Raw genomic sequence first — 27,426 nt, forward strand, 5'->3', positions numbered from 1 at the left:
CTAAACTAAATCCATCTTGATTTCCACTAAATACCCCGACTTGCTCAGTACAACAGCAGCCTCCTGATTAGGGGAGACAGACAAATAAGGGGATGAGAACATCCTTGACACACTTGGGGGGTGGGAGGAGGGAAAGCAGAGATGCCAAATGCAGCCTGGCTCAACAGGACAATGCATTTACTTTCAAATATATTTACTCTGAGAAAGGAACTGTCAGGTTCTGTGTGTAAACGTGGTTTATTTAACATGTTAGCAGACCTGTCCCTTGTATGTATGTATTTGCCTTTCAGTGTCCTCCTGCAAATTGCTTTTGACTCGGCCAAGTTACAACAGTTTAAATACCATCTTTCATGTAGGCACAGGAAATTTCCAACAACAGCACTTCAAAAAAAATCCCCCAAACTCATATTGCAGTATTTTAAAGACCAGGGAGTGCATATATCTGTAGGGTTTTCTGTATTTTTTTAACCCCTTTGGTGGTGGGAAAGCCATCCATTCCCTTTTCCCAGAGATTATTAGCTCTGTTCTATCTAATGGAATATTTTAAGGTAGGTGAAAATACTGAAAGTACTGTCTAGTTTTGATATTCTTGACCTAAAGAAAAAGTAAAGATGCAGTGATATTTGATTTTTTTTTTCAACTTTTTTTCTATGAAAAGGTAAATTCTCCCAGATTGAATTTTCTTCCTAAAGAAAGGCTAATGTAGCAATGTGGGGCTGCAGTAGGAAATCAAGGAAAATAAAAGGTGGTATAACTGAAACTTTTTCCTGGGGTAAAAATTACTTATCAGACACTCTCACATCATGTGATATTGCTGGTTTCTCTGTGATTTGTGGGTAACTGTTCTGTTGAACGGTTTTTGTTTGGGTTTTTTTTTTTATATATTTGGTGTTTGTTTATATGTTTGGTGTTTTTTCACTCAAGCATCCGAAAGAGATCTGAAAGAGGATCGGAAAACAGATAATCAAGTTTCAAAAATAATGACTAATACATTTCATAGGAACGGAAACTTAATATTGCTTCTTTCCCATCCTATAATGATGATTAATAAAAAGGCAGCTTCAATGTGACCTGTCCCTCCTCCTACACACTTGCTTTCCTTTTTTCTACAGCCTGCTAATGACTATCACTGTAATTGTTAGGTGCTGTTGATCATAGGAAGGGAATGTATTTCATGCTGCTGTTTATTCTGGGTCTATAAAGCTGATATTCCTATGATTCTCCTATCTGAGCTGATTAATTGCCACCAAATTAGGCACCATGCTTTGAAGGAATTTAACCTATTGTTTTCTACATGTGGCAAATATGTTAATGCTTGCTAGGAAAGTTTCTCACCCGTGTGTTATCCTGGCTTGTTGCTCCTCAAATGTGATCCCCTGAGTAGGGTTTAAAATGTTATGAGCCTGCAAATGTAATTTTTCACGTGATTAGGAGGTTATTTTTCCTAAGCACCTTGCTAAATGTACACTGCTGGCATTGCATGTAAACTGACCTATACAGTGCTTGCTAGCAATGACATTATTCATTTGAATTTATTAGGAGCTATTTTTTAAAAGAATAATATTATAATAATATTATCCAGTGAATCCTCTCTGAGAGAATTGTTTGTAAATATGCCAGGGGAAATTAATGTAGAAAACACTTGTAACTTATTCCTCTACGAAAAGCAGAGATGGAAATGAGCTGAGTGATATAACTATATGTTTATACATGTATATATATACACTTTTTAAACTAGGTCAGCAATTCATATGAAAATATCCATGCCAAGAGTTTCTATGCCAGGAAGACTTTGTTCTTCCCAAGAAGACTTGTGTTCCTCCCCAGGTGCTTCTATTGTAAAATGTCTCGTCCCTTAAGTGGGCATTATGTTACTGTATTTTATAGGTACCTTCCCAAAAGGAATTTAATTACATCGTCATTTTAGATGGTAAGAATAAGCTGCACAGTATACAGTTCCCAAAAAGTGAATTCATTTTTAATGTGCCATCTGTTGCTGCAATACAATACGAAGATAAATAGTTGAAAAAGAGAAAGAGAATTGACAAGAAAGAGAAATGGGTTTTGATTTGCCCTTTCATCGCACACATAAAACAACATAAGCTCAATCAATGCACAGAAATGAAAGCTAATACATAATAGCCGTTGGTCCTGAATTCTCCCCACCTATTGTTTCAAGTCCTAATTAAGAAAGAGGAGATGTGAGATGTGGGTTGGTGCAGCTCCTGCTGCCTTGCCCAGACTCAGCTGTGCCACATCAGGCTCCTGCAGCACATCTGGGGCTGGGGGCTCCCCCAGCCTGCTGGGCTGTGCTGGCTCCTGCATGGCTTGGCACAGGGGAGAACCAACATCCACACTCCTCATAAAAACCCACGCCAGGAAGGTTTAATCAGTGCTTTTCCTGAAAGGGATATTGATGGATGGTCTGGGATCCTTTACCAGAGAGATCCCCCACTCTAATGTCATGCTTTTAGACAGCTTAAAGCTGTGATTAATATTTAGCAAAGTGATATATGGGGAAGCTTGAGAAGTGAGGTTATTTACTATGTATAATTAGCTAGGGTTATTATTTGTAATACAATACTTGTAAAAGACACTTTGTGGATTCTAGATGTAAGTACCAAAGCCCAGTAACAGGGTTTTATTAGTTATAAAGATCAGTTAGTATCAAAAAGATGTTCTGTAAAGCCCATTATTCAAATGCTTGAAAAGAAATATTGAATGAAATTACAAGCATAGAGCCTTTCTTCAGGGACACGTGCTTCTATGAAGATTTTCTGGTGAGATAAGATTGTCTATTCCTCCTCTTCCCTTCTTGTGCTGAAAATGAGCTACATTTCAGAGACATCTGTGTGTAGATTCTCAAAGCTTTAAAGGAACAACAGGGTAAGGAAATGAGTGCTGTTAGCTCAGTGAAATACATTCCACATGACACTTTAGGGTGATATTGTCTTGTTTCAACAGGAGGAGATTAAAGAAAGAAATTCTGTCTTTCCTATGATAAGAAATATTCCTTTATTATCCAGACTCAAAGTATATATTAAAAAATAATAATAAAAAAACCCCCCAATTTGCCACTTTTCCCAGGATGCTGAAGTACCATGTTGAAGAAGTGGGAAAATGGTTTAAATAAAGAACTTGGTATGTGAACATGCCCTCTCTTATCAGCACTTACTTTTTAGGGTCAAGTGGTAAAACAGTCAGATATATAGAATTTCATCTGGAGGTTCCCCTCTTCGTCTGGGAGTTAAATATCCCAGACAGTTGGACACTCCACAAATAGCTCAAGATAGAGTTTGTGGTTTTTGTTTAACTGTAGCACAAAAAACCCCCAAACTAAAACCCAAGAAAGAGACAATCGCTGAAGTATTTTTAGGCCAGCTACAGAGGAAAGCAGTTATTTTTCTATGGCTATTGTGGTATAAAATTAGGTAATTGGAAGGTTTGTTTGTGCCTGATTTGAAAAGATTAAGAGCAGTTCCCATCTCAGGTAGCTCTTAAAATCAAAAGACCCTTTGGGCGTCTACCACATAAGTAAATTTTAACTTGTCCTTGAGAAACTCTCTACAAATTTCCATGGAGCACTCTCAACTTATTGGTCTCCCATTTAGTGCATATCAACCAGATTTTAAGAATTCAGTAAGTTTAATAAATGCAGTGATATAAATGATATAGCTATGTATAAATACATATATGATTGAAACTTACTGATGTGATACAAGTCTTGGCTCCCATTGGGGCTCCATCCCACTAATCTTCATGATTCCTTCTTTGAAAGTTTGTTCTAGGAAGAAAACGAAGGAAAGGTGGTGTTGGTGATGCTTTCCTTTGGCTTTATTTCATCTGTAAATCTGTCTGTGCTGATCATGACAGTAATTCCAAAGAGCACTTTCTAACTTCTGTACTGAAATTCGTGTGGGAATAATGGAGTTTTGTTGTGTCTGATCTCAAGTTGGCTTTATTATGCAAAAACCAGTGAGCAGCTTCTGGTGCTCAGAGAAATCCTGGTGGAACATATTAACAAAAGCTTGTACAATTACTCTTTACTGACTGTCAAACGTTGCTAGGCTTGTCCTCAGTTACAGGGAACATGGTTTAGTTATGTTTTATGTTGTTGTTATTTAATTGTGGGAAAAAGGAGTTTTGCTTCATACCTGCTCTCAGTCTCATTCATATTCTCCTCCTTGTTTCCCTTTCCTTCTTTTTTTCCTCTTTTGTTTTCATACAGATTTCTAAATCTGATTAGCAATCACTACAGCTTGAGAAACAGGCCACTGTTTCCACCCCAAAATTTGCATTTCTCTCCTTTTTAGCAGAGGGGTAATAAAAGAAAGCAATTCAATAATTTTTTAAGAATTATGCTTTTTTTTTTTAAGCAAGGATTTATTTTTTAAACTTTATAACAAAGATATTTAGGTCTGCAGGAAAAACACTGCTTTTTGAGCAAACATCTGCAGACATGTGCTGCATTGAAATGGCACATTCAGGAGGCAAAATAGCCTCATTTGTTTTACTGCTTTTCTTCAGTGATTAACACTGCTGCTGAAAGTTTTAGTTTAATTCTCGCTGTTTCAATTTTAGAAGAGTTTGGAAGTATTTATCAAGGCTTACACAACTAGAAGTTTGAGAAACAGCCTTCAGAAAGTATTTATGTAATTTATGCATTCTTTATTTTTTCACTGTGCAGACATCAATAGACTGAAAAAAAAAAGTCTGTTTAGTACCAAATCATTCAGTCCAATTAAGGTATTAGAAATATTATTTATAAAAAGAGAATTAACTTTTGCAACTTGATTTCTGGTGGGTTTTTTCCCCTCCTCTTTCTTCTGGCAAGGGGCAGGAGGCAGATATGTCTTTATTTCAACTTTATGCCCTCAATGGAGAGAGTCTGACAATATCCAATCTTCACCTTTAGGGACTGAGGAAAAGCCTGTGTGACAAATCTCCTCTTTCCAGGACATAGGGACAGAAAAATATATGCGTTGGTTTGGGTTTTTTAAAATCCAACCCCCCCATTTGCTTTTATTTTTTATTTATTTCCAGAGGACAGCTTAGTGCAGGGCCCTAGGTTTTAAAGATGAGACTTTTGTGTGTATGTAGTGGTGCTTTTGCTCTAAGGAGACTTGGAAGGCAAATCTGATAAAGGAAGAATAAACCTCTGTTCTGATCTCACTGGGAGCAACTTCCTGGTCAGCAGCATTTGCAATGCTTGGTGTGTATTCAGCTCTGTAAAACTTCTCTTCAAACTGCTTTTTCTAACATCCCCTTAGCAAAACCTGGTACCATACAAATCCGTTAAATTTTTATTTTAATCATTCCGTGTGGCTGCATCTCAGAGCCGTGAGCTGTGTTCCCAAATTCTCGTGTGACACTTCTGTTTGTCTGACCTTTCTGTCGATGCCTGCTCTGTCACTCCTGCTCTGAGTGAGAGCTCATGGCTGCAGCAGATACAGAACAAACCAAAACTGTTCCCTGGTACCTTTGCAGCGCCTCTGAGTCGTGTTACAGGTGCTGAGCCTCCATCCTAATGCAGCCCGGATGATTCTTCCCAGCATTGCCGAGCCTCTCCCAGGGCAGAGACCCCAGTGTGGCAGCTCGCAGTTCTGGGAAGACAATTTTCTAGGAGCACATCAAATTCTGTTACCTCCTTCACAGGAAAATGTTCCACCTTCCTTAGATGGGTTTTGTTTGGAGCTATGCAAATAGCTCAAGTTCAAGCCAAAAGAGCAAAGCTGTGTGCAAATAGCACAAGCTTGAAGAGGAGCAGGGGGGGCCCAGCCTGGAGAGAAGGAGGCTTGGGGGGGACCTCACTCTGCAATTCCCTGACAGGAGGGTGGAGCTGGGGGGGATCAGTCCCTGCTCCCAACTCTGTGAATATCTCATGGAACATAAGGGAGGGACAAATTATCATAGGTAGAGCTGTGTTATTTTAATAATCCTATCTATTTCAGTATCTCAGATAGCAGTTTATTTAGTGATCAAACTAGATAACAATGTTTGAGTTGATGTTCAACTTGTAGAAAGGCTACAGCAGATTCTGTAATACTACACCTTTGTGTAAAATTAGTTAGCAATGTTCAAGTATGACAACTGAGAATAGGACAGACATATTGGCTTTTCTTGCACATCTGACAGCAGAACAAAGTCCAAGTGCAGCTCGGTCATAAAACAAGTGCTTTAAACTTCCACCAAATAGGTTCATTTTTTCTAAGCCTCTGAGTGATTATTCTATTTGTCACCTTTTTGTTGTTGTATTTCCTCTTTCTCCAGTTTAACAGAACCTGTGGGCTATTTTGTCTTCAAATCAAAACACATTTCAGTGTTCACATTTCATCAGCAGAGCTCCAAGAGGGAGCTCAGGGTGTGAGACAGCTCAATCAGACCAGAGAGACCAGGGAGCTTGTGGCCCTGCTAGTGACAAACTGGGACAGAAATTCTGCAGGATCAGTAAAGGGAGGTGCCTGCTTTGTGCACACACGAAAAAGCCAGCTGTACCTTGTTCTCATGCTGCTACAGGAAAATAAATATAAACAAATTCCCTCACCTGAGCATCCCTGGCTCCCTGACCACTGCAGTCCTTGCTCTGAATGATGCTGCTCCTTGCTTGCAGAACTGCCTTCTACCACTTTGCCAGCATAAAGCTTTGACTCATAAAATGTTTTGAATTTGAGCTTGGAACAAACTTTCTTTGCCTTGTTTCATCTCTTTTAAAACCACTTCAAAGTACAGTTTTGGGCTGGTACATTGAGGGGCTCTCAGTGGTGCTGTGGGAGGGACCAGTGCAACACGAGAGGTTTGGCTTCTTGAAGAGCTGAGGAATTTAAGAGCAGGAGGAGAAGGAGGAGGAAAAGGGGAGGATGCACATAAATGTTTAAGACATAAATTAGGGCTGCCACAGAGCTGTGATGACTTTAATCTCCGAGCTGATTTCTGTGGTCGTGCCCTTTGTGAGTTGCATTCCTTCAAATGTAATTCTCTTTACAACACAAACCCTTTTTTCCCCAAGTACCTCTGACCACCTTTTCCACTGAGCCTGCACTGCATGGGTGCAATAAATGTTAATGTCGGTGTTTCCCTGAATATTGCAAGGCTTGGACTTCAGGGTGTTTTTCATATAACTCCTACTTTTGAGAGATAAGGACCACGTGCTTAAAATTGAGTTAGTATTCAGACTTGGATGAAATAACATAATGCACATTCTAGTTTGTGTTTTACACTAAAGCTCCAGTCAGGAATTGAAAAGAATGCTAATTGCTATGGCCTCTGGTTATATAGTATACATGCCTACAAATGCATTTTGTCCTTTGTAAATACACATTTACATAAAATATTCTTTATATTTGTGTTTCATTAAACACAGAAGTTCAATAGCAGTGTCTCTGGCCCTCTGTTTCTGCCTGTCATTCCTTTCTGCCTGCAAAATCTTCTGGCTTTGAAGTAAATAACCGTTTTTGCTACAGATGTCTTAGTGCTATAGAGAGCTGTTAAAGTAATTGTACCTACTTCCAAAATGTATGAAAAATGAGAATTCCTGAGAAAAGGTTTTGACATCTTCTGAAAAGATAATAACAGTGTAGGCTAACAGGGAGAAAGCTGTACGCTTTACTTTCAGTTTGATCACTTATTTTATACCTGTGCATTACTGTTTCTTTAATGTTCACATATAAAATTCAGTTAAATGTTGTTCCTAAAAGCTGCAGGCAAACTCCTCTGAAAATACCAAGATAATGAACTTGAACCTGAGCTTTCTCCATCAAAGAAATCATTATAGACAATGTGTTTTAGCTTTTGGCTTTATTCAGTTTAAATTCACATTTTCTCTTCCATGGGAAGAAGAAAGTGCATCTTTAAGAGGAGGTGTTTGTTAAATCAATATATACCTGTTGGTATTGCTAGGAATTGCCTTTCTGCTTTCAAATTGCTGTACAAAATACCTGAGTAGGCATAATGTCAAGAATGGAAATAATCAAAGTGTATTTAAGACTCGCTTAAAAAAATCCATTTAAAAAGTAGGAATGTGTTTTTCAGGCATTTTAAGACCATAAATTGAAACTCAAGTATTTAAATTATTTTTCAAAGAGATTCAAAACTGTAGTGTATTTGCATAGCTACTGAGTGAACTTTTTTGTCCTCAGCATTTAAGTTTTCTAGCAGTTCTGTATTTTAGAAGACTCCAGTGCCCCATAAAAAGCAAATACTCAATTTTTCAGTTTCTAGGCACTGAATATTTTCCCTTCTGCTGGATTTGTTTTTATAACAGTAATTTATTTTAAAAAGAAAAAGGGAGAGAAAGTGAGAAACTGAAGAAATGAATGGAAGATTTTGGAAAAGGTCATTAAACAAGCTCCCTAAAATCTGATAGATACTGTCAAACGTTAAAATAAATATACTGCCGTGGTAGAGAGGAGGTGAGTGGGGCCCCGAGCAGCAGGGCTGCACAGAGCCTGCACTTTGCTACCTAAACTCCACTGAAGCTCTGCCAGCTGATTTCATTGGCGAGAGGATTCAGAAGGTAAATGTTTGTGGTAAGGCTAACAAAACTACTTCAATCCTTACCAGGCAACAGCTACAGGGGGCTCTCAAAGGCCACTCACCAGGGCTGAGGCTCCACGTTTGGGCTTGCCAGCACAAGATGTTCCTATGGAATTTTATTTATCTGTTTGTTTATTATTCCTCCAGAATCACAAAGTGTCCAGAAATCACTGATCTTGAAAGAAAAACATTGAAGCCGAGTGGGATTCATCCTGAGTAACAGATCTAGTAGCCCTGGAAAAACAAGCTTTTAAAACTGAAGTTTTAGATATTTAGGCTTGGGTGGGTTTGGTGGTTGGTTGTTGTTTTGGGTTTATTTTTAGCTTAGAATAACTACAACGAACCCATCAAGAGGCACTTGAGCATGCTGCCAAGTATTAAAAAATGATGGAACAACAATGTGGTACAACTACCTCATCTTTTTCATCCTGGGGTGCCCAAGGCTGCATCCACCCCCCGTGGAACACCCCGGGCAGATCTTGTGCCTCTGCCTCTGTGCACGGCAGACAAAAGTGACATTTGTGTCCATTCCAGCACAAACCAGGCACAAAAGGCAGGCAAACACCCTTGGCTTTCAAAATTAAGCTGGTTTCTACTCCCTCACATGGTCTATTAATGCTCCAGGCAATTAATGTCACCTCTATTTTGTTTGTATTGATCCTCAGCTTGCTCGTTCTCTCGTGCCAAGTCGTGGGCTGGCCTTTCTTCATCTTGACTCGGTCAAAAAGGAGACAGAGTGCTTTCTGGAGCACAGTAATTTGGGTGATGGAGAGTTATTTGTAGTGATAAACTACAGTCCTGTAGAATTCCCCTCTTTTTCCCACCATCATTCCTTGGGGCCATGATCCTGTTGGAATTATTCGTCCTAATTCATGTTAGGAAGAAATCTGATCATTATGAACATGAAATCACTCTTTAAGATGGGATTTGTCAGTCAGGCTGATAAAGGCAGTTTGTGTATCAAAGTCTGCCTGGTTTGTGGAGCATGGGGAAAGTGGGAGCCCATTAAAGCCTCCAAACCTACAGGGAGGAGGCAGCCTGTGTTTCCTGATGGGAAATTCTCTTGTGAAATGAGGGCAAAAAGATCTCCACACGGACTCCAAAGTTATTGCTCCTCCTTCCTGCCTTCCACAACTGGAGAAGGCATGAATGGTGTGCTGCAACTTCTTCCAGCAAGGTTTTTAAGATTTTGAACTCTCATATTCAGCAGTCCTTTCCTGAAGAAAGGGAAAAAAAAAAAAAAAAAAAAAAGCCATCATGATTCCTCCTGGAAAAGCAGATTTTAACACAACAATTAAAAGATTTTAGGTTTGGAGTTTTTTTAGCGCAATCAAGTTTACAAACCTCCATGCACACAGTTGACTGGGGTATTTATATGCTGCACAAAGTCAATGACAATATTTTTATATTTCTGTATAATCACAGCATTATGTGAAAGATCTCTGATGTAGATTTTAAGTTTCAAGACAGTTTCCACAATTATATTTAATAGTGGATCTATACTGTTGATGCTCCAATGAACATCAGCTATTTTTGTACAGACTCACTTGCAAAAATAAACTTCAAAATAGAGCAATTTTCAGAAGTCCCCTAAATACAGTATTCTTATCCCATATTGTACACATGGTCACAGCCTTCAGAAAAACCCAATTGGTAAAATGGTGTGGTAATGTAGCAACCATTTTGCCTAGAGTTAGATGGTCTTTTTCAGTTTGCCACCTCTCCCAGTGCAAAGCAGTCATCTCTACTTCCAAATGAATTCGTTTTGGTGTTCTTGCCTCCACTGTTTTAGCAGTGCTGCTTTTACAGCTCTACTGTGTTTTAGAGTTCTGGTCCTGTAATCTGGAGCCTCAGGTGTGACATAAAAGCACATGACTGTAATGGATTTGGGGTTTTTCCATTGCTGCCAAGGATGAAACAGCTCTGAAAGGATGGAGATTCAACAGCCAAGGCAGCAATCCTGGAGATGATGGGTTGTGTTGGTAAGGCAATACAACCTGACTGCATTTCCAGAAAAATTCAGAATATTTCCTAGTAAGTGTTTCCTAGTAAGACTTTCACAGTCTCTGATAAAATCTTAGCTCTTTAGAGAGAGATGAAAACTGAAAGCATGGGGGGAGTGTTGTGTGTTGTTTTATTATTTCTTATGTTTGGTGGTTAATTTTTTGTTTTCTTTGCATAGTCTGTGCTGCAGGCATAGTTAGGGCTCCGTGTCTTGTGAGAGGTTCTGCCTTCCAAAACTTTGCAAGGACTGTAGATTTTAATTTTTTTCTCTATCTTTCCCAACAGACTTCATCACAACCTTGTACCCCTAGAAATAAATATATATTATAGGAGCAATGTTTCTTTGCTGTTACTCTGGAGGCAACCTGGTATTTGCAGAACGCCTTCCTGCTAGGTGTGGAAATGCACTGAGCACACCTATGAGTGACCTCTGATGTTTGTTTATCCTGATTTATGAGATCCCATGCATACTACAGGGAAGAAAAATAAATATGCAAAGTGCCAGTAGACTTTTAATGGAGTTACCCTGTATTTCTCCACAGAAGCTGACCTTGAAATTGCTTTTCATGCACAAGTCAAAATATGTAAATTAAGATCTCAAAGTGACAGTACAAAACATGTATATAGTTTGTAAAGTTCTTGCCAAAGCCATAGAAATTTCATGTTCTACAAAGGCCATTCATCTGCCTCTGAAACTGAGTGTAGCAAAGTGTAGAAAAATAGCATTGCTCAAGCACTCAGAGGGAAATTTGGTCAAAACACAATTTCACTTCAGCAGGATGAGAAGTCTGCCAAAATTTGCTCATGAAATCTGTGACCGTGCTGCCAGTGCAGTGTAGAGCTTCCAGCTCCCTAACAACAGCAAAAGCTAAGCTGGTATCTAAAACTGACTGATCTATGCCTCATTTTCTTTAATGACATTTGCTTTGCTACTGTTCATGGTGTCAGAAAAGGCAAAGCGAGCAGGACAACTGTTCCAACATGAAATGAGAAACTTGTGGGGCTTCCATCTCCTCTTTCCTAAATAGTACAAATAATATAAAACTCTTTTAAATGTTTCTGTTGGCTGCATTACATGTCAACTGCTCCCAGAAACACTTCCATCTCATATTTTACCTCTTGATTTCCCTGTACTCCCATTCTCCAAGCATTGCTTCTAATGGTTTTCAGTCCCAGCTCAAAACTGCTCCATAATACTGGGGATATTTAGTATTTCCCTCTTTGCCCTCTGCCATTGTTTGCAACATAAAAAATCAGTAAAATGAATTTCAGTTAAGTTTATGATTAGTCCTTGTCTACAGCAACCACCACATTTGGCATGGGAGCATCTTCTGGAAGCAGTCTTGCAGAAAAACAAGCAGATATGCTGGGCTGCTGAGCAGATGAGTAGGAAATAGCTGAGCTCCCAGTGACAAAGCTATTGCAGGGAGGAAGAGAAAATTCAGGCAAAACATTTGGTTATGTGGTAGTGCAGAGGATTAGTCAAACATTATAATTAATGCCACTAGTGCTAAAAAGACACCAGGGACGTGGGATGTGTTGATTGTTTCTCCTTTTGGTTTAGACTATTTCCTCTCCCTTGCAGCTGTAGGGCTGTGCCAGTGAAAGCCCCCGAGAGCGAGCTTTAGCCGCTGCTCCTCTGTAACTGCATCATTACCTCACTCCAAACAAAGTCCTTTTTTTTTTTGTCAATAGAGGATGAAAACATTATTGGATTCAGGAGCTCATAGTAGTCCTGTACGCAGCTAGGGATGAAGAGGATAGATTTATGAAATGGACCATTTCAAATGGCATTATCTTCCCACAGTGAGGAACACCTTTCATAAATCATGGGAGAGCACTTGGAAAAGAAAGCATTTGTTATTCCTGCCATATATTGTTTTTGCATCCTCCACCATGTGTTCTTGAGATGGGGGAGAATCTTGTTTGTCTTTTTTTCTTCCGTAATAATTAGTGCTTTTTATCTTACAACTACAGGAAAATTCAGAACAAGCTTGACAACATGAATTTTTAGCTTACCTTTGTTTAGCTGCAGAGACACACTGAGCCTCAGTTTTCTGGTTTGGGTATGAAGCCAACTATTTCTTACACACTTCCAATATTGCAGGGCATTTTCTGCCTCATTATGTAGCAGGAGGTCAACTGGGAAGAGGAGTTAAAGTATAGACAAAAAACTTGTTATTTTTTAAGGCTGGAAGGTTAGTGCTATTTTATGGGTATTTTTGCTTCTTAAACTCAAAGACCCTATTTTTGCTGCATTAATAAAGCTGTCTCTGATGCCTTTTGAACTCACCAGCACCTACATATTGTATATTGTACTGGGTGGGAAGAGAGTTTTTCCTGTGTTGTCAGTATTTTTTCTGTATTTTTCACAACCCAATATTGCAATAATTTTACCAGTGAGTCTGACACCACTTGGGATAAATGCAGGTCTCCATTAAACCTGTAACTAGCCTGATGTGAAAAGTCAACATTTATTACACAGTATTATTTGTGTGGATACTTTAAAATCATCCCTTTGCTCTGGAGAGGAAACTTTTGAGAATGCTCCGAGACAGCAACTTGTCATTACCTGTAATGAGCCAAGGAGAAAGGCCTTGATTTTGGGAAACGTGTTTTGACCAGAACTGATAGAAAGATAAAAGTGATGGTAGTGAAGCAAAATTGCCTGTGTTTAAGAATAGAACAAAAAGAAGCATGAACAAAATATTGAAGTGTGTGTTAAATTCAGAATATTAGCTAGAAATTTTAAAAATAATTATGATAAATAATTTCTAGTTTGAACCCCCCAGAACTCTGAAGCTGGGAAAGGTCAGACTTCATGCTTGTCCATACTAGCTTAATTCTGCATCCTCACAGATCTCTGTAAAATTTAATTTTTTCTACTACACCCTTCCACGTGTTTATACCCCAGTGGAAGCACATCATACTGAAAACAAAGGACAGATTGTAGCAAGACAAAGGGTGACATTTCTTAAACTTGAAATATTTGTCTTGGCTACCGGGCATTTTTTTTTTTTAGATGAATGTGGGGAAGGAGCAAGTGGCTCAGTGTTTTTAATACATATTTTTTTACAGAGTCCATCTTAATATGACAAGAGTTTCATTATTGTGTTAATGTGTAATTCATAGAATACTGAAAGAAATGTATTTATTTCCTTATAGAAATTACTTTATTTTTCTCCTGGATGTGCTTACAAAAGCCTCTATTAAGGCCAGAGCATAGATGAGAGAAGCCAATTGCTGCCAACATGAAGCTCAGAGCTTCCTCTGCAGTGGAAACTGAGAGATCAAGTCAAGGTCAGACTCTCTATTTATTCCTGAAATTTCTGCAGACACTGTTATTTAGGTGTAATGAGCCCTGCTTGGATCCGGTTTGGAAAGATACAAAAGCTTTGAACTTTTGAGTTTGGAGGCTCCAGTTACATACGGGGGTATCTGAACCCTGGATCTGAAGGCTTGGCATTTTAGATGTTGACTTTCCACAGGGTTTAGGAGAACTTGTTCCTGTGATAGTGAAAATGTGTTTTGCTGAGGGCTGTGGAACTCTTAGCAGGAATATAAACTTTTACCTGGTCATGGGCACTGCTCTGCTGGGGCTTGAGCAGCTCCTGTGGATGTGCAAGGAGGGGGAGAAAAAGCATTTTAGCAGCCATGCCAAAAATATGTATTAAAGCTGTAAGTGGCATTCAATTCAACAATATGCTACACTGTATTTTTTTATGAGTAAACAGGAGGGTGGTGGTGGCTAAAAAAAACACTTTTCCCATCACATGTGGGAACCTTGTACAGGAGTTTGTTGGATACAGATAGCAGCAGCTTCTTGTGGGAAATAATGGAATCTTTTCTCCTTTAGACTTCTTAAAAGGCTTGATATATAATAATATTGGTTATGTCATTATGGCAGAAGAATTGCTTTTCTAGCTGAGCTGGGGTATTGAACAGTACTGTGTATAATAGATAAAAATGGTTCTCCTGGATAAGGAGAGACAAGTATTGTCACCCCTGTTTTGTGGTGTATGTATGGTATATTTGTCCTTTTTTTTCTTTTCTGACATCCATTATGAGGGCACTGTGTGTGAATTTTTTTTGCTGGTGTCAGGCTTTGAAGATCTTTACATTGTAGCTGAGGTCAGGAATTCCCCATGCACTGTTCCACCTCTGCACCTGCCCAGGGAATGGCAGGTAGCAGTTTTACCTCTGTTAGTATATGGGTATCACCACTTTGTTTTAATGCTTCAGTGTTTAAAGCTGTTAAATAAAGCCAGGATTCATCAAGAACTGTTTTAACAGAATTGTCAGGTAGCTGCAGTGCCCCTGATTTAAATGAGTAAGCAACACCTATGGGCAAATGATCTTTCTGCACACAGAAATTAATTACAATTCAGGACTGATGAACTTTTATGAGCTAGTTAATTTTTAAAAGATGCTGTGTATGGTTTATTGAAATTAAAAGAAAGTGACAGCTTTCTGCCCCTACCCTCATAAAATTCTGTCCTGCATATAATATTGACCTAATTTAGTTCAAAGGCACTGGATCTCCACTTTAACACTTCATTGTGTAAAGGCCAGCTGAAGGTTTCAGTGCTCTTCAAGTAAACAGAAAAGCTTCTTGCTGGTTATCCATGTTGTGTTGGCTTTTATCAATACACAAACTCTGAACTCCTCCACCTTTTGTCCTTGATTACCCTCAAAATCATTTTTTAAGCAAAATGCAGCTCAAATTCAGCATCAGGTCACAAAACACCCATTTATAGAGTGTTATGAATGAATATTGATTATAAAACAGTGCACCATATACCACAGGATTGCACATATTTTTATGGTGTGGATCTTCTACTGGTGAAGAGATTTCATGGGCCACTGCCCTCCCTAATTATGGCTGTAGGACACAGCTCACTTCCCATTCAAGGCAGGACCACATTGTCTTTTATTTGTATTCACATAACATTCTTGTGGGACAGTAAAGGAGCAGCTCATGGCAGAAGGTAATATTATGAAGGCATTTTGGTTGGTACTGTCCCAAGATTCTGGCTAGAGGCTGCTGCTGTTCAAATCAGTTGTAAAAAATTACTTTGAGCAATACCAAGCAGTCTCAAAAATATCAGCGAGAATTTATTATTTTCTTGCTACTGTTACGAGTCTTCCTTTCCTCCAGTGACCTTCACAAACCCACAGACCATAAATTTTCAAACCTCTATTTTATGGTCAAAATTTTGTAAAAACCTCTTTTTTTGGTCCCGAAGCTGCATTTTTGCTGTGATACTTGACTTCCTTGACCAATGTCAGGGGGTTTTTTTGTAGAAATTCTTGCCATGTCTGTGAAACCTGACAGCCCAACCCAGTGTTCTGTGATTGCTGTTGGATTGTGCCAGTGCTGCACTTCAGCCAGTGTGGATCTGCACGGAGAAATCTTCTGGGGTTCAATGTCCCAATAACATCCAGTCACTTTTTTGAATTAACCTGTCCAATAGAGAAAATAAGAAATTAACTTTCTCTTAAATACTTAAAATGTCTAGAAAAGAAGTGCAAAAAGTCTGAAGAAATCCAAAACCCTTTTCATATCTAGAAAATGAGTTTGATAAATATTATATTTTCTGAAGCCGCTTAAATTTTTACTTCTTGCCTTTTCCTGAAGTAATAAAGATAGAATCATTAATATTTCAAAGTTTAAGGGGAAAAAATGGGTACAGGAAGTCTCCTGCATTTATGTCTATTCTATAGCTGAATTTCTACATCTGTTGTAGGACAGGTGCATTGAGGATTTTCAGTATAAGCTCAGGTGGGAGTGAAAAGGTTTTTCCTTTTCTTTTGGAAGGTTTTATTAAGCAAACACCAAGCATAGCTGCTCCAACTGGACATACACATGAGGAATGTTAAATTTCATGCCTCATACAGAAATCTCGAGTTTCCTGGGTGAATTAGCTGTTAATGGATTTCTATATTTCTACCATCAGTGGCGTGGGAGAATGTAGTCTGTGCTGAGGCCAGAACATGGGCTGTAATCAGATAACCTGTTATTAGAATAAAGCCAGGGGATAATTCTTTGCATTGCTCAGTGTAGTAATTGGTCTGCCCTGTATCCTACAGTCTTTGGCACTGTAAAAACTGATGTTTCACCTATCAACTACTTAAAACAGCTTTAACTTCCTATGTGTTCTAAATTGAAAATGTAATTTCAGACTATAAGAGTGAAGTATATAAAGTGTTCCAAAATAACATCTGATGCTGCTTTCCCAACCATTTCAGGGCTTTGGTCTCTAGCAAAGTTCAGGCTGATTTGCCTCACTATGAACATACAATAATGTTATTGACAAACACTAGCAATTAAATAACTTTTTTTCTTACATTACAGTTTTGTGACCAAGGACAGGCTGCAAGAAGTCAAAGAAATAAACAGTTTGTTATTTTTCAGAGCATGGCAGGGAAAATGTGTAGACCCTTGAAAACCCACGAGATCAGAGAGTTTGTTAGGTTGTTTCATTTTTACAGAACAATTATTCTCTAAGTCAGTTATTATCTTCTTATTTGTTGTCTCTGTGTATCCACTGCATTTTTTTTGGGATAGCAAATTTATTAGGAGTTTAAATGTGCAGCCATGTGGACACATACCTGTGTTTTTTGGTCCCTAGCTATGCTGCAGCTGCTTGTTGAGCTGAACGGTGCAATGCTTGTGTGCACTTGTGACTGCACTTCAGCCTGGAGCCTGCTGCTGTGGGGCTGCTTTTGTTAACATCTGTGCTTTTGTGACAGCTGGATTTGTGCTTTCATGCTCATTGTTTAGTTTGCTTACCTGTTTGTCAGTCAGTGCCTCCCACTAACATTTGAACTCGGACTTGTTTCAACCAAATCGGTCTGAAGTCTCCAGATAGCTGCGTCCTTCCCAGATTGCAGAAAGCTGGCAGGTAGAGCAGCAGACACAGACTCAAATTAGTGCTCTTGCTGCAGGAAAGTAGGGAAAATTCAGCTTTTGCATGTGCTGAGTGGCTGCTGGCTGCCAGCTGGCTCGTGTGAGCTCCAGCACACTCTGCTGATGGGACAGCACAGAGGGACAGCAAGCAGGAGCTGAGGGCGTGGGGAAATCCTTCTGCAGGGGCTCCAGGGGAAGGTCAGGGCTTGGAAAGGGAACTGCAGGCTCTGCACAGGGGGCTGAGGGCAATGAGGGGCTTGGGGATGGGTGGGTGACCACTTCTGCTGTGAGGAGTCAACACGATGCACACAAAACATGCATTTGTTCTGATTACAAGTGTGTTCGTGTTTTAGCTCAGCCTAATTACTGCTTTTGACTCAGCTCAACACATAATGTTGCATGTCATGCTGTCCTACTTTTAATTTCACAGCTGAACACATTTCTATTGTTCTAATTCCCTTTTCCAAGCCTTGCTTTCCTCCATCTGGAGGACGTGCAAGGTGTTTGACCTGTGCTGCTGACAGTACCTCTGGATGATCCTTTGGGGAATATCGCTGGAAACACACAGACAAAATGCTTCTCCCTCAGGTGCTGACTATCTGTTTTCTCTAAAAAGTGGAGCTGGTGTTCCTGGGCTTTTCCTGGGTGTCAGATATTCACCAAGATGATGAGATAGGCCTGTTCAATCTGGTGAAGGCAGTACCAGCAGTTGCAGCTAAGAATGGAACAGATGAAAGTCTGATAACTAAATTTGTAAGCAGAGGTACAGTTGAAATAGCTTAAGGATGGCCCAGATGGATTTTTCCTGAAAATAATCTGTCCAATTCGAGAGAACTCCCCTTTGTTTTTGCTTGAAAATGTGGGTTTTCTTGCAAATTTTACATGATGCTCAGTTGGGTTTTCTAGTCTTAAGGAGAATCCACTTTAATACCAATCCTGCAAAGTTATGTAGTTTTTTTCCTCAGCCTGTTTATTTGGCTGGTGATTACTAATGGTCTGCTCTGGACAAGTGCTTCAAGATGTACAAATATCTCTGGCATATGATGACCCAACAAAATATTTTCATTCAATCTAGTGCAGCTTTTTTCTTCATCACAAAATATGGTGAACTTATTCTCCCCGAAATGGATACCAATATTTTCTAAATCAAATTTCAACCCTTTTCACTTGATTATGCTGATGATAATATTCCATCTCTCTTTGTCAGGGGTCATTTGGGAGATGGATTTTTATGTTTAAAGAGTTTTTTATGTTTAAAGAGTGTTTTATTATGAGTAGATATAACAAAGTTTCTATACACGCTCTACTGCTGGCAGTTGAAATTATAATTGGACATCATAACCCTTCTGAGCTGGACATGCACTCATTAATTAATCACCCTCTAAGATGTGTCCCAGAGACCTGTGCTGTGGCTGCTGGAATGCTGGAGGGAGTGACCCTTGTGGATGTGGAATTGGTAGATAGAAGTGATGTGCCATTTTTTATCTTACTGCATTTAATTATTTATATTCCTTGGTGAAGTAAGTCCAAAAGACCATGGTAATAATTCTGTTACTTCATTGATTTTTTTGATGTGTACTCATTGACCAAGAAAGAATGGTAAACTTAGGACTTTAACATAAAAGTTATGCTGTGCCTTAAAAAAACCCATGAAAATAAATACAGCATATTCATATTTAACTTTTATGTCTGCCTTCTTAAAGCACAGAAAATTCCATGTTTTAAATCTTTATTATTTTTTTACCCATTAAAGTGTTTAGTTTTAATACTGTCAAAATTATTTCACTGTTTCAATAAAAACCATGGGAAATTCACTAAAGAGTTTTGTTTCTCATGTCATCCAAAATTATCCCACTCTAAAACTCTCAATTATACATCAGTAACTGTTGAAGAAGAGAGACTGGAATCAAGCAATTTTGCTTGTGGCATGTATTCCAGCTAAGTTTATGAGAAATGTTATTCTCAATGATTCTAACAGAAACTCCTCACCAACAACTTTATCACAGTGATAAGAATAAAAAATTTATGCTATTTATTTCATTGAGTGCCAGAAAATACCTATGTGCAAATATCATCTGCTTAATCTATATGCCAGACAGGTCTGTTTGAAAGCATACCCCTAGATTTACTGAATGGAACTGCTGCCAGTTTTAAAATTTATTCTCTAGTATTTTGGGAAACATGGCATCAAATGTTTCACTTGGGATAGAACAGACAGGAACACATCCCTGACAACAAACATCTAGAAATGGTCAAAGCCCGTGGTTTCCAAGCTCTGTGGCAGAATGTCTTTATATACATAATTGTTATGTAGGAGTGTAAGATTTATGATGTTCTTAACAATTCATGCCCTAAGAGTTTGTGACTTACAAATTACATGCCAGTATGTCAAGGAATACCTGTTCTGCTTTGCTTGGAGTTGGGTTTGTTTTGTTGTTGTTGAGGGTTTTTTGTGTGAGTGTGTGAATATTTTTATAGTGGTGCATTTTTTGTGGGTATAATGTAATGAACATGTAATACAATACTGCATTACCTACCAAAAACTCATTATTTGCAAATAATTATCTTGAAGTCCTATTCAAAACACCACAAATATTTTGTCTCTTTACGGTTGGTGACCCTTGGTGGTTTTTTGATAGACCTCTTTCTATTGAGGGTGGAGGCAAGGACAGTTATTTATAATTGTGTTTGTCATTTCTTGAATTGTTTCTCTCCCATCTCTCTTGAATCCTCTCATGGAATTTATAAAGGCTTTTTTCAGAGAAGTGTTTTAAAGGTCTATGTTCTCTTGGCTTGTGCTTCCTTGAAGATTTTGGTTTAGGGTTTGATATGGATTAAATTGTATTTTTAGTATGTGCTGCAGAAATTGTGAGGTTTCTGCTGATGTCCTGACAGACTGACCTCATGCCACTTCCCGATGGACACTTGCCCACAGTTAGTGTCATCTTCTGGGGATTATGGAGAAAGTGAAAACTCAGGTTTATGAGTACCTGTAGTAAGAGGAGAAGTCTCCAAAACAGAGAGACTTTGGCACCTTGTAGCAGGATTCATCCATAACTGGAGTTGAGTGGTGTGACCTTGGAGCAAAGGGAGTCACTGAGGTGTTTCCATGTGCTCACCCCCATCACCTGTGCACTTCATAAAGCACAAAGATGCTCCCTTGAGGTCACGGGGACAATCAGCCTCAAACGCCTCCCTGGTGGCCAACACCACCCTGGTGTGCCTGAAGCTGTTGTTTCACAGAGCCCATGGGTTTGTCTGTGCAGAGCAGAGATGTCACAGCTCCCAGTGACTGCAGGAGGAGTTCTGGCTGTGAGAAGGATGGGGCCCAAGCCCTGCATACCTTTAATCTTGTATCTTATTCCTGTGAAGCCTCTGTAATTCATAACACAGTCACGTTATTCAGGAATGTTTCCTTAGACAGATTCTATCTTTGAGAGCTTAAGTCGAGGGATTTTCAAACAGTCACTTGATTTATGAATGTGAACATGTAGCTTGTAAGAGGAGTTTATTTTACAACTTCTTTAGTACTATGCACCAGAAAACCTCCAGTAATTTTAACTTCCTTAATGTTCTTTTTCTTTTGTTCTGTACCCCTCAGTCATATATAAGTTGATTTCTCATCATTTTAGGAATTTCATAAAATTGCACGGTGAGGAAGGTGACTTCCATCTTTGATTTTGTTCTTTGGTTCTGGTGGTTTATTGTCACTATGCCAGCAGATGCAATTTCAATTCTCAGTCCTGTCTTAGCTTCATTTGCTTTGTACTTGTATGTTTGCTGCTGTATGAACCTTTCCTGTGTGAATAGATTCAAATTGTGTCCATGTAAAAGCACAAGTTCTAAACCATGATTTTTTCATAGTTTGAAGATGTACCTTCCTGAAAGTCAAATGTCATCTGAATTTATTTTTCATTTAGATGAATGAAATATTGTGTTGTCTTTTTAAGCCTGGGACAGAGCAACTGAGTATTCAACCACAGTTGCTTTCTGAGGTTTCGATTCCCATTGAAATGGTCCTTTTAATGTCATCTTTAATTTAATCAGATAATGTCATCAAAATAACATTTACCCTATTACTGCAAATTCACTGCATTATTAGCTAGTGTAACAGACAAAAAAGATGGTATGAACCCCCATGGAAATCTGTGCTTCCAGGAAAAATGGATACAGTTCATAGAAGCTCTATATTTAATTTGCAGTTTCAAAGCACTCTCTATGGAAAGGTTTTATGAGTCTGAAATAATTTAAAAACACTTTTTAATAGAACCCATAGTACCCACCAACTTAGTCTGATTTTTTTCAAATTATCATTCCTTAAAGTAAGCTGAACAAGACATTTGACACAGTCACAGAAATACTCTTGCAAGTCTACTACCCTTTAAAAGGGTGGGTCCTGGATGAATATTTGTATGCATGAATTGAAATGAAATTGACTTTAGTTTCTAGCATAGGTACATTAAAATTTGATGCAATTTTATTTTTTCATTTTAGAATCTCACACAAAGTTTGATAGGTTGCAACATGTTTAAGATTCAAAAATATTTGAGTCCCTTTCTGTGCCCTCAGCCTGAACATCCATCATTGCCAGCATTCTTCCTCCTAGATAATTCTCATCAAAATCCTAGGATTTTTTTTTTCCTGTTTAAAATAATATGAATTATTCTTTATAAAATATTCCATTACTGATGCAGAAATGTTTTGTGCAGTGTGCTTTCTGTCATTCCTGATCAGAAATACCTCTGATACCCAAAGAATTCCTGAAATGAGATGCAACACTCCTGAATTTACTGGTAATTAGCAAAACTGAGAAATGCAGAAGGGAACAGCAAGCAGGAGTAATCACTGTTGCTTAGGAAGGAAGGGAAAATTGTTTTGCGTTTAGTAGGAACAAACTTTTTAAAAGTAAATTTTCGCTTGGCGTTGTTGAAAAAGCGTCTTCAAGTTATTACGTGTTTAAGCAATGTGTCTGTTTAGTTTGCACAAGAATAGAACTAGAAATGTAAAAATGCAACAAAAAAAGCACATCTGGTTATTTTAATCCTGTCTGGAAGAGATTAACAGAATCTACTAAAACCACAGCAAAGATTTCAGTCCCACTGCTTAGTGTTTGGTAGCTTTAAGAAAGTGTCTGTTTGACTTTATGTTAGAACTTCACAAGATTTCTAAGTATTTTTCCTTTATATTTTATGTTTGTATTTGTCTCCAAAGATCAGATCTTTATTTATCAATTAAAGATTTCTTCTCATCCTCTGAAATACTGAATCCTGACAAGAAACCCACTATCTTTTGTGACCTATATGCCCTCAGTAAGGAATTCAATGTCCCAGGTTTGTCTTCAGGGTTGTGATGCTCCATTGTGTCAGCTCTTGATGGCTCTATGGATGTCTTCAATCTTTTCATCATGAGCTCAGAGGAAGCACGGGTTTAGATTTGATTTGCATGGTCCTGAAAAATAAGACTTTATATGGGGGAAGGAAGAGGTTCTGTGATGACAACAACCTTACTCCCAGTCATATAAATATAGGTACTGTCAGCTCAGTAGTCTCAGCTTCCACCTTAACACACAGAGGAGGATTCTGTAAAAGTCACCACAGAAAACACAACAAAGCATTTCTCAGCTCAAAACCAACACTTGGAATTACACCAGGAAACAAATTAACAATGTCTCTGAGGTCCAGCTCCTCGGATGTGCTGTATCAGAAATGCCACTTAGCAGTAACAGAACTGACGTTTCCATGTGGTTTCTTAAGATAACTTGATGTAAAGCTTGTTGTGGCAGCAACCCATTAGAGAGGTGAGCAGTTGTACTCTTAAAGAGAGAAAAAAAAAAACCCTAAAAACTATTTTTCCCCTAAAAAAAGATAGAAGTTAATATGTTCGGGCTGAGCAAAAAGCTGTCATGCAAAATTGTTCCATGAGAACAGCAGCACACAGGCTCTACCATGTTGTTACTGCAGTGTCTTCTCAGCTGGAATTTTTTTGGTGGTGTTATTTCTCTCCACCTTTAAAATTGCATGCAAGTATGAGGATATAAGCAGGGAGAAAATTCAGTTGCTCAGAAAGGAAAGTTATTTAACCATCTATTAAATCCTGTCACCTCAGCTGTCAGGTAGGAGGGGCTTTCCTGCCAAAGGTACTGAAGATCATCTCTATGTACAATGAGAACTTGATCCAAACAGCAAGCTGGTATGAAATTAATATTATACACCAAGGAAAACAATAAATGCCTGAGGTCTGAAGACCAGTATCAGTTATGAATTCCTCAGCAGTGCAAAACTTATTTTTACCTGTTCACGTTCAAACCAGTACCAATTAATTCTCTGCACATGATGACATTCTAGCACATGCTGAAACTAAGAAACACCACAAACTTACAGTCCACACGTGATATTTTTACTATGTGCTTCAAATGTGCTTATCTATGACATAGACAAATTTTTATTGTGTCTTGGTAAAATTCACTTTATAAAATTGGTGGTTCTGATTAGCACACAACTGGCATGCAAATATTTCCCTGGAATGGAACTTCTCCCCTTTTTCTTCCTGTCTTTCTTTTTTAATCAGCTATTGGTCCGAAGAGTGAAAATTGTATTTCTTGATTCCTCTGCATGGTGGTGAACTTTACCCTCTTTTACACTTTATCCTGGCTACTAAACCAGAAAATCACATAAACTCAAAATTAGTCCAAATATCATCCTGTTAGCATCCCACAGTCAGCAGGACAGGTCATGCACCTGAAGTTGCACAGATATTTGGTGGATTTTGTGATTTTGGGTTTATGTGGCTAAACATTCTTTAGGTGTCATTTTATACAGCCTATCCTGGTACTCATGCAGCTTCTCAAAACCTTATTGATTGATTAATTCTTTTATTCTCTTGTTGGTGAAAACTAGTGGTTTTGCTAATAGCATTTGCCAGAAAAATGTGTTTTGTTTTAGGTATCTTTTTAGGGAAATTTGATCTAATTGACTCCCTCTTTTCAGCAAATAAGTACTAGGGAGCAGAAGCATAATATTTCTTTGTTCCATTTGCTGAGTCTAAACAGAAGAAAAACATATACTGTGTACTTAGTATTTGGGTATTTCATCAATTACAAATATGCTTTTCTGGCATATTTATTAACTTAAAATTATATGATGCAGTGTAATGCAACCCATATTGTATAATGCCTGAAACCTGTCACATAACTCACTTCATCTTTTCAACTCCAATATTTTAGTTTATCAGAAAGGAAATGGGGGAACACTGGGAGATGAGAATAAGCAGCTTTTCCCTATTGCTGCATTAGTACAAATATACCAGAATTTTTTTTAAGCAGCTGGTGCAAAGGGGGAAAAAAAAAGAAAGAAAAAAAATCTCTGAGCGTTCAGAGGATCCAAGCCATTTTATTGTCCTTGCTTGGATAAGAGAAGTTGCTTCTTTATTTAACTATTATTTCTCTTTTCCAAACAAATATGAGCTGCTTCTAAATAGGGTGATGATAGCAGGTGGTCTCTCAAGCAGAAATTATTTTCAAGCTGACAAGTATACTGAGCACAGTATAACTACATGTATTTCAGGAAAACATCATGCACGTCTGTTTAAGGATTCATTAACATGGTATAGATTAAACCCATTGAAGATGGCACAGATTGTTTCATTTTATTACATTCAATTGGATTGGATGTGTGCCATTTGCAAAGAGCAATATTACCACAAAAAAAAAAAAAAAGGAAGAAGTCTGGCACATTTGTCACATAATATTCCCCTATTGAGAATGAACTGTTTCCGAACATCAAAAGGTAAAAATCTGTTTTTCCCTCACCCTCTGCCATATTAACCACAAGAAAATACGACTGCACATCTTGTTATGAAGCATTTGAGCGGCACATTTGCTGTGCCAGGAGTCGCCTCGTTTAGTCTGACTGGGAGACCTTTGTGCTCTTCATGATGCAGGGATTGGAATTCACCAACCTGCTGCCACTCTGTCCCCCAGACCTCAGAGCTCTGCTGTCACCCTGGGACATTCAATCCTGTCCCCCAGAGCCTCCCTGGGATCAGGGATGGGGTGTGGGAGGAGAGGGGTGGCCCCATCCCAAAAGAGGCAGCCCTGCTCCCAGATGAGGGGGAACAGCTGCTGTTAAAGAGGGGATGGACAGACAAAGAGTGAGATTTAAATTCATATAATGTTGCTGTTTATAACGTGAATACTTTGGACATCTGGTTAAAGTCTAGTGTTCTAAATGGATGGGAGCCTTCCCAAGGCAGGGCTTAGAAAGCTTTATCTGTTACACGAGGGCTGCAGATTGTAAAGATATGTCTTAATCAGCTATAGCTTGGGTCTTTTAATATTTGAGTCAATACCAAAGCTCAAAAAAAAATGTACATGGCAAATGATGGCATAACCAATGAAAAAACAGTACATATTATGTGTACTCCTTTTCATTCCTTACCCTTAAAAAGTCCTTGGTGTGTGTGTGTGTGTGTGGAGGGGGGGAACAGAACAAAAGCAAATTTGCTGTCATTGGCTTGTATCTAAACATTCTATTTTAAATTGGACAGTAGGAGTTGCAGCATAACCCATATTGTGTTTTCTACTTCTACTGGAAGATCCATTTAAAATGTATTTTCATACCATCCCTTTTGGATTAATTGACATTATTTTTCAGAACTCAGCTTCACCTATATTTATAGTTTATATTATTATGATTACTATTTGTTGTGCTGGTTTATTTCACATTGTGTTTGAAGAGGAATTAAATTTTAATTAATGGCTAATTTAGAAGAGGACCATTTAATAAATGTGCTTTTGGAACTAAAGTCTAGCAGTCAGGATGCAGTAGCTTTTATTTTTATCATTCGAGGTTACTGACACTTTAAATAAAGAATTGACAAACACTGTAGGTAGGGTGTGATTTGATTAATAGTGTGCCTCTAGTGAGATGCACTGAAGAGTTAATTTATTTTATTTTCCTTTTTTTTTTGTTTGGGTTTTTTTTTTTGGGGGGGGGTGGGTTTTTTTGTTTGTTGTTTTGGTTGGTGGTGGTGCAGTTGGGACTCAGCTGTTGTTTCCTCTGGGATTAAACAGCTGTCAGCATTGTTAATGACATCAAATTCATGCATTAAAATTCTCTCATTCCTCTCCATATAAAATGTGGATGTGGAAAGCACTGCCATAGCCCCCTTTGTGAAGGAATGAAAATCCAAGGAAAGATAACAGCACTTATTACAAAACCACAGACCGGAGCTTCTGTTGATGGAATCTCGTAATGAGTAATTAAGCTACTTTGCAGAAGTCAGCGCTGTCACGTTTGCAATTGGGTATTTCCATTCCCCTGTGGATACAGCTGGGAAAAGACTACTAAGGTGATAAAAAAAGAAAAATAGAATTGTTCTAGAAATATCATCTTCATGAAGCCGGAGGTTTCAATGCAAAGTGGCTGTGAAAAATTAGCCTACAGAAATAACCTGTCTGGTGCAAAAGACATTCCTTTAAAAATTCATAACTTATATCATCTGATAAACAAAAAACAATGAGGCTTTATTATCCTGCAGTCTCACAAGGATATGACAAGAGCAGGTTTATTTCTGGGATGGGGTGTAGGCTTTTATATTTTTTTCTTGAGCCTTTTGCTCTATAAATGAAAGTTTTCAACTCTCAGTGTTCAGTTCTGTAGTTCTGAAAACATGTTATGGGAAGCTTGTGGCCTTTGAGGGGAAATTATCTTTTCAGGGGAGAAAAGAATTGAAGCAGTTTTTTTTTTTTGCTGTAAAGTTCAAAACACTACTCATGCTTTTAAACTGATATATAATTCTTATGCCCCTAAGAACTCCAATTATTAAAAATAGTCCTGAATTGTCACTAGTTTGAGTGTCCCTATTCTCTTTTTAGTTCTTTTCTATGTTTTTTTATGGTTTGTTAAGCAATTAACTTACTCTTAACTTTCTTCTTTCAAGTAGCTTTGTTTTTTTTAGAGGCAAAAAAATTAAGCAGAAAG

At 38.3% G+C, this 27,426-nt stretch overlaps 1 protein-coding gene and 1 long non-coding RNA gene across 4 annotated transcripts in view; one reads left to right on the plus strand and one right to left on the minus strand.

The window, feature by feature from the left end:
• The window catches only part of WWOX (WW domain containing oxidoreductase), a 475,749-nt gene that overhangs the window by 322,740 nt on the left and 125,583 nt on the right, over positions 1-27,426 (plus strand). The gene's annotated exons all lie outside the window — the stretch shown is intronic.
• The window catches only part of LOC148222410 (uncharacterized), a 37,190-nt gene continuing 11,720 nt past the window's right edge, over positions 1,957-27,426 (minus strand). The window contains exons 2-9 of one of the 3 annotated variants that reach the window (XR_015806340.1): positions 17,974-18,161; positions 17,330-17,434; positions 15,763-15,999; positions 14,109-14,147; positions 12,556-12,678; positions 8,595-9,749; positions 3,709-3,784; positions 1,957-2,868 (exon numbers count right to left, since the gene is read on the minus strand). This is a non-coding gene — a long non-coding RNA (uncharacterized LOC148222410). Of the gene's footprint in view, positions 2,869-3,708; positions 3,785-8,594; positions 9,750-12,555; positions 12,679-14,108; positions 16,000-17,329; positions 17,435-17,973; positions 18,162-27,426 lie in introns of all 3 variants that reach the window. The other 2 variants (XR_015806339.1, XR_015806338.1) reach the window with 2 other exon arrangements.

The sequence above is a fragment of the Sturnus vulgaris genome, chromosome 12, assembly GCF_052056855.1.
Source record: "Sturnus vulgaris isolate bStuVul1 chromosome 12, bStuVul1.hap1, whole genome shotgun sequence".
NCBI lineage: Eukaryota > Metazoa > Chordata > Aves > Passeriformes > Sturnidae > Sturnus > Sturnus vulgaris.